The 6,982-nt window shown below is 45.4% G+C and overlaps 1 long non-coding RNA gene across 5 annotated transcripts in view; it reads left to right on the top strand.

Annotated features, from left to right (window-relative positions):
- Positions 1-5,495, top strand: part of LOC105898689 — an 8,330-nt gene extending 2,835 nt beyond the window's left edge. For all 5 annotated transcript variants that reach the window (XR_001162319.2, XR_004163952.1, XR_001162317.3 and 2 more), the window contains exons 2-4: positions 1,269-1,390; positions 4,976-5,088; positions 5,222-5,495. This is a non-coding gene — a long non-coding RNA (uncharacterized LOC105898689). The remainder of the gene's footprint in view (positions 1-1,268; positions 1,391-4,975; positions 5,089-5,221) is intronic.
- The last annotated feature ends 1,487 nt before the right edge of the window (positions 5,496-6,982 follow it).

The raw sequence follows: 6,982 nt of genomic DNA, 5'->3' as shown, positions 1-6,982 counted from the left end.
TCCAACTAGGTTGCGCAAACACCTGAGGCAGGGTCTTCTCTTATGAGCGCACGTCACGTAAGCCCGCCTTTAGTTGGCACAGCCTTAACATTTAGATTACTTGACTACCTAGCGAAAACGTTTTTTGTGCAAAGAAACTCTTTCGGTGATGTGCCCAGCAGGTGGCCCTCTTCAACATAATTGCGCTGCTTGGTAATCTGCCGACATCACGATTTCAGCACTCTACGGTTGCTGCACCCGCCATGGACCCGGTCCTGTGCGTTGTGCAGGACAGAATATTGTTTGTATTTTAGTTTTTTTCTGGTTCTCCGTGACGGTGACGCAAAAAAGGTGGTATGCAACATATAGGGGCACTGCACAAAGGAGGGCGCCAAAACCATAGTAGGCTAAAAGTGTTTACTGTTTAAAAAAAAATAACCTAAAATGGGTTTTTCCATCTTCGCTCACCAGCTATTAGGGGGGCAGAATATAAAAATAAGAGGAAAATAAGGCAGGTGGATGAATGGAAGAAGTGTCTATGTTGATGAATAACACGTTTTTAAAGTAGTCTAATAACGTTTTCATTGAAAATCCCATTGTAAGCTTGAAGTCCAGTCAATGGCCAATATATTGTCATGTAGAGGTTTAACCGTAACCAAGCTTGATGCCCTCCACCACTGTCTTTGGCTGCACGCCAAATGTGGCCAACTTTCATCCATAGGGGGTGCTGTCATGGCAATGTCTTAAGCTAAAAATCTTAAATTTGCTCTTCTACATGGCTCCATTAGCTCGTCCTAAAGTGCCAGTGTCCTTTCACCTGTTGAAGCTGTCAAATCCTTCAACCTTATGTTACTAGGGTGCTTCACACGTGCTGCTTGGACCATGATTGCAGCATGTGGAGATGGATACTTTTTTTATTTAAAGAAAATTTTAATAGTCTAGATTGTTTGTGGTTTAGCCTGCTGACCGGTGCACCTCTGCGTTTGGTCCACACAAACAGAATGGTGCTTTAGTAGCCCACTGCGTGTGTTTGATGCCAAATTGCCATGGCTGCTTTTTGAACTTTGGTAGGGTTACTCCCTCCCACCAACCCTCCTCTTGTTGGTGAGTGGGAAGAGATGTATGATGTATGGCTCCTCCCCCTGCTTCCAGCACTCATGTCCACATGTGTGCCGTCCTCCCTGTCCTCCCCTCCCCCTTGTGTACACCCCCCCCCCCTCCCCTGCTTGCAAACTCTAACCACACTGTGCTCGCTCTCTCCTGCTCTCTCTCTGCACATGAACATACAGGAGCACACAGGCTAAGACGCAGTCAGAAGCAGCACTATCATGTCGGACTCTGAGAGCACTGCCCCAGCTGAGGTCCCCGTGCCTGCCGCCTGTGAGGCGATCAAGGCCGACCTGGACAAGTGGTAAGTCCCGTTCCACTTTACCGCTCAGGGTGGGTAGGTGTTAGATCTGTCAAGTGATGTGGAGGTGTGTTGACTTGGACATTCCTATGAGAAGGGTTGAGGTTTTGTTCGTTTAAAAAAAAAATGTATGTGTTGGGAGGGTGTATGTTAGGTTGGAGGATGCAGTTGGTAAAGGTTTGGTTGCTGCATCTTCATGTGAAAAATGGTGGGGTAGCAGGGTGCCATATTGGGTTGTAAGAGGTGGGTGGTCAGGCGTTTTTTCTCCGCTTTCATTTGAAGTTTTTATTTCAGTGTTTTTGATTATTATTATTTTTTTTTTTTTTTAACTTGATGTTGTGAATTCCAACACATTGCCACTGTTGGAGAGGCTCTCGTCCAAACGTGATGCTGCTGCTTACGCCTGATTGGCGGCTGAGAATGTGCCTACGTCACATTTCTCTCCAGTCACTCGTGCTCCTCCACTGTCGCCCTCCTGCCTCTCAGGCCTTGCTGTGTCAACATCCCTGCGGTGCGTGTGAGCCTACGGACTCTTGAGTTCTGACCTGCTCACTGTCCCTGCGCAGTAACCCACCCTGCTGCTAGGATTAGTGTGAGCTTGTTATGGGTTTTATTTTTCTGTAAATGCAGAGGGCTTGAGACCCAGGAAATGCTGTGCTAAGCTAACCCTGTTGCCTCAATGACAAATGTCAATGTCAATGTCCATGTTGGGTTCAATATTGTGACATAACTTTGTCCCTCTGATTTCGTTAGCTACACCCTCCCTCCACTGTCCACTAATCCTCTTTCAATTTATTTTGACACCTTGTGTGTTTACCAATTTGATCAGTCTTGTCCATTTGGCTCTAGACAGGCCTGTCTTCAGGCGCGTTCTGATAAGGCACCCCACTCTGGCCTTTTACCCTGGTGTGCAGATAAGCAGAGGGCTGTGTTGGGTGGGATTCAGTGTGGGTGTGCGCATCTGGTCAGTTTGCCAGGAAAGGGGGTGGGGTGTGGGTAACTGTTAGCCCAGCCTCTGCTGTTTGTTCCTCTGTAGTAGTGTTTGGGCTCTGAGTTATCCCCGTCGGAGTGCAGAGCTGCTGTTGGTGATTGACGTTGGGCTCCTGTAGGCCCTGTGTTCTCACCCCTTACCGCTGTTGTCATTGATCTCCATATGATCTGCCTGCTGCTGCTGACCAGCTGAATGTTGTACTCTCAGAAGGCTGAATGTCGTACTCTCAGAAGGCTGACTCTTTGAGTAATCCATACCATGCTTGTATTTATAGGTCGGTCATAAATAGTCCTTCATGCGTGTATCTGTGTTGGAGCATGATGCAGGGTGTGACCTGTTCTATAGGCAGGCTTGTGTTTCTTAGGAATTTGACACCAATGGCAGCCATGTTGGTGTCACTCACCCAGACCACAGTGTGCAGCTAGCCTTGTCCTGACTTTATTGGAGTAGGATCTGATGGGTGTAGTTTTGTCTGCACGGTGCCTCGGTTGCTAAAGTTGTAATCGGAGTGTTTTTCTGGCTTTGACCTTCCTTGCTCCTCCTATAAATGAAGCAAGAAAATGGGCTGTAATTCCAACCTCAGACTCCAAGCTCACATTATTTGTAATGCCACTTGAAGTGAAGATGTGCTGTTATCTGTTCATTATTATGATATGACCTTGTTTGACCTTGAATAGTGAAATTACCTGACTTGCAGGCTTTAGACTTTGTCCTTCGCTTTAGAGCTGTACATGGATGTGGAAGGGTATAGATTATGTACATCTTGGGGACCGTAATACCTAACTATAGGCTAACATATTGTTTAAACATTAACCAGCGCTATCTTTGCACACCAGAAGTTGCTAAATCTTAGTGTTGCAGAATCTTTTGTCCTTGGTTTTCATAGACATGAGTGTGCTTGTTTTTTGTGGTATGTGGCCCCCCTGAGGCTGAAGAATATTACCCAGCTATTTTTTGAAATCAGTCAAAGGGCCTTGTTAAAAGCTTTGTTTTGCTGTTGTGTAGTGGCAAAATCAGCATTTCTGGTATTTTACAAGGTTTTTTCCACTTGGATTCCTCAGCTTCGTTTCCTCAACTGTTATATTTAGATGGTCATTATTTTTTTCTTAATTTAATTTATCTTTAAGGGGCAGACACCCTTAAGTTTCAGTGTATGTTGCTTTGGTTCAGAGCACTTGGCTGTGCTCACCTATGGTGGTGAATAATACATAGGCCTCCATAAGGAGTGGCTCTCACTGTAAATAATTAAATCTTACAATTAGGAGATTGCCCTGCATACTTGCCTCAATGGGCACCATGTTGGTGTCCCACTGACACTTCCACAAGAGCCTGTTTGCGTTCAGCTCAACATGACCGTATGACTTAATCACTCCAGTGAGTTGTAGAGTTGAGAATGCAGATTAGTACTGTACATGCCAAAGCTATTGCCTCCAGATGCAACTAGTTTCATTTTAGTAATGTCTTTTTAGGAACAGTAATCTGTTAAACCCTTTCGTTACGGCAAGCACCTTCTGTGGGCCTCTGACATGCATTGTGTCTTAATTGTTTTATTGTTTAGGATGGTTACATAATCATGGTCTAATTGGTTTTGCTGGCATTGGCCACACTAGTAATGGCTTGCCAGACAGCTCAGGGTTTGCCTCTTGTAGTGAAGGGAGTGTTCACTCCCAATGAGGTGTTCTCCCTCCCACTCGTCCGGTGCTCATTTAATATTAAAATGTTGGCGTCTCTCGGTTGCCCAGTCTCAGCAGGATTATTGGATTTTGTTGCCGGAGGGATGATTTCTGTGCTGCTGTTAGGTCATCTCGGACTCCCTGCATGCAGGACACACAGGCAGGCGTGCACGCACACACACAAAGCCAGGAGGACGTGCACACATGGCTCAATAGGACTGGTTGGTGTAGACCCTTTAATCTGAAGCAACCAGCTGTGTGTTACATCACTGGTTATGAGTTGGGAGAGATTGTGAGACGGGGGGGATGAACCTGGGAAGGAACTAGTGGGATGTCCTTTAAAGAAGGACGATGACAGGCAGCCAAGAATATATGATCTAATACCTGCCGGCCTCTACAGTTTTGCACAGTCACGCGATGTTTGTGCGTGCGCAGTGTCGCTTTTTCTCACAGATGGGTTTTCTCTGCCCACCCCCCATCCCTCTATTGCTCCCTCGCTCTTTCGCCTCATCACACTAATGCACTGTGTCAGTGTCTGCCGCTATGTGTTGGTGCAGTGTGCCTGGAATTCTCTCTCTCCCCCCCCCCCCCCCCCCTCCACACACACATATCCAGAGTGCACTACCCCTGCTGTGTATTTATAAAAATAAAAAAAAGTGATCCAGCTCAAACAGTCTCCAGGCTGGGTTATTGAGTATTTAGGGGGCAGGGCTAATGAGTTCATTCCATCTGGATTTTGATAATTGATTGCACTGCACTATATGCACATTATAAAGGTCATGATTTTAATTGAGCTTGTTTTGATTCCTGATTAAGTTATTGATTCATGGTCTATCCTGTTTGACGTGGCATGTGGGGTGGGATTTAAGAGTGAACCTAGCGTCATGCTAGACTGTACCCTGACTTGTCCCTCCTTCCCTGCAGTGTGAAGGAGAATGGAGAGGAGGGCTGCAAAGACCTGATGGAGGCGTTCGCAGCCTGTGTGAAGAGTGCTGCTGGGGCATCATGAGAGGAGCGGAGCTTGGCTCACAGGAAATGTAAGTCTTCATATTCTCACACTGACACGATCTCCTGCCGCTGCAGTCGCTACGCTTCAGGTCATCCTAAAGAGTTCGCATGTTGACGTTTCCCATGAATTTGCATTTAACCGATTTGGTCTTTCTCCCCCAGGTCCACTGCACTGAGTCCTCCACCTTCCCAGCATTCCCTTCTGCACATGGCACTGGACTGAATGATACAGATTCTGATGGGGGTTTGGTGGCAGAGTCTCGTCCTGTCCCCCAGATCCTCCCTCCTGTAAAGCTTAAGTGATCTCTGAGCCTTCCTCCTGACCCCTGCCCCTATGGCTGAATTGTAGGCAGTTCTGGAGAGCCCATGGCTGTTATGTAAATTGTCTTCAAGATGCTTACATTTAAATGCAAATAATAAAGTGATTGGTACAGTGTTTTATTCTTCTGGTGTCTTTTATTTTATTTGTGAATTTGCTTTAACTCTGTTCTATGGCTTTTTTGGAAGCCTATGGGAGATTTAATCCTACGGAAGAAGCTGTTCATGTGTACTTGTACATCAGGATCCTCTTCATCAGGTCTTGGTCACTCCAGGGTCTTTATGAACTTCATTTTGCCATAACATGTGTTGAGAAGGGGAGAACCAGTGTCACTCTTAGCCATTTCTTCTTGGGTAAAAGCAAAACATGTATGTGTACAAATGCCTGAATCAGAGTTTCTTATGACTAATAATTACAAGATTAAAAGGACTGGAGATGTGGGATAAACCAGCAGCTCGTCCATAATGTTGCTAATAAAATGTAGGCCTGTATCCTAATCATCCCCTCATGGACTAAGTTTGTGTCTGGATGTGTAGTCTTGCTCCTCAGGGCAGTGAGTTGACATGTGGACTGCAAAAAAAGAAAGAAAACGATTCCAGAGAAGTGAACCTTCCTCTTAAAGACTCACCTCAGTGACCCGTGGCCCAAAGCAAAAAGTATACCTGTGACTTGGGTGAGGAGAACTGGAATGTTCACCTCACAAGGTCACAGAGTCCAGTTACATCCCCACTTGCAATACTTGTGAAGTTGTGTAGTGAATGCATTCCTGTATAAATGTGAGCTGGAATGTTTGTGTACGTGTGACTTCATGTGCGTGTATGTGTATGCAATAAATAGGTGTGCAAGCCTGTGTGGTTCTGAAAATATGTCACTGGTTTTGTACATGAAGATGTAGCCCAGCATGTTTGTCATGATGCATTTGTGTTGATTTATTTTTCTGTCCATATAGATCCCTTTTCAGTGCATGTTTACAAATGTGAGTTTCCTTGAGTGTCTGAGTATATGTGCATATGTTGGACTGTAAGATTCTGTCTGAGTGTGTCTACATTTTAGTGTATGAGCACATAGCTGTGGTATCTGTTTACTTCTATGACCTATGTCCTCCTTTACCATGTTTCCAGGAATGTCTCCATATGAGTACACGGACACCCCTCCCTCGTTTGACCAGTGCTTAAACACACACACGAACACGTCACTCAGCAGGCATGCTTACATTGGCCCTGTAGGACCCTGTGTATGTCATAGGCACTCCATCAGCTGCCTGGTGAAAACTTGAATGACTGAGGAGGAGGAGTACGTGTTTTAAATAAGATGACTGGCACACTACATGTGAGGACGGAAACTTCAAGAGCTGGCAGATTCTAAAGACAGAAATAGTTTGAGTAACAAAAAACTTCATCTGCCATTTTAGAAACATGTAGCTGCCTGATTATGATCCTACATTATTCTAATAGCTACATGAACTGCGTAGATATTTTCTTAAGGCTGCCAGGGCACCTCCACAAACACACGGTGATCCTTGAAAGACAACTGGTTGTCCTATTGTCAACAACAAGGTGATTGAGCACCTAGCATACAAATTAACTGGTTCTTCATAAGCCGCG

Source organism: Clupea harengus, chromosome 1, assembly GCF_900700415.2.
Source record: "Clupea harengus chromosome 1, Ch_v2.0.2, whole genome shotgun sequence".
Lineage (NCBI taxonomy): Eukaryota > Metazoa > Chordata > Actinopteri > Clupeiformes > Clupeidae > Clupea > Clupea harengus.
This window is presented reverse-complemented; position numbering and strand designations above follow the sequence as displayed.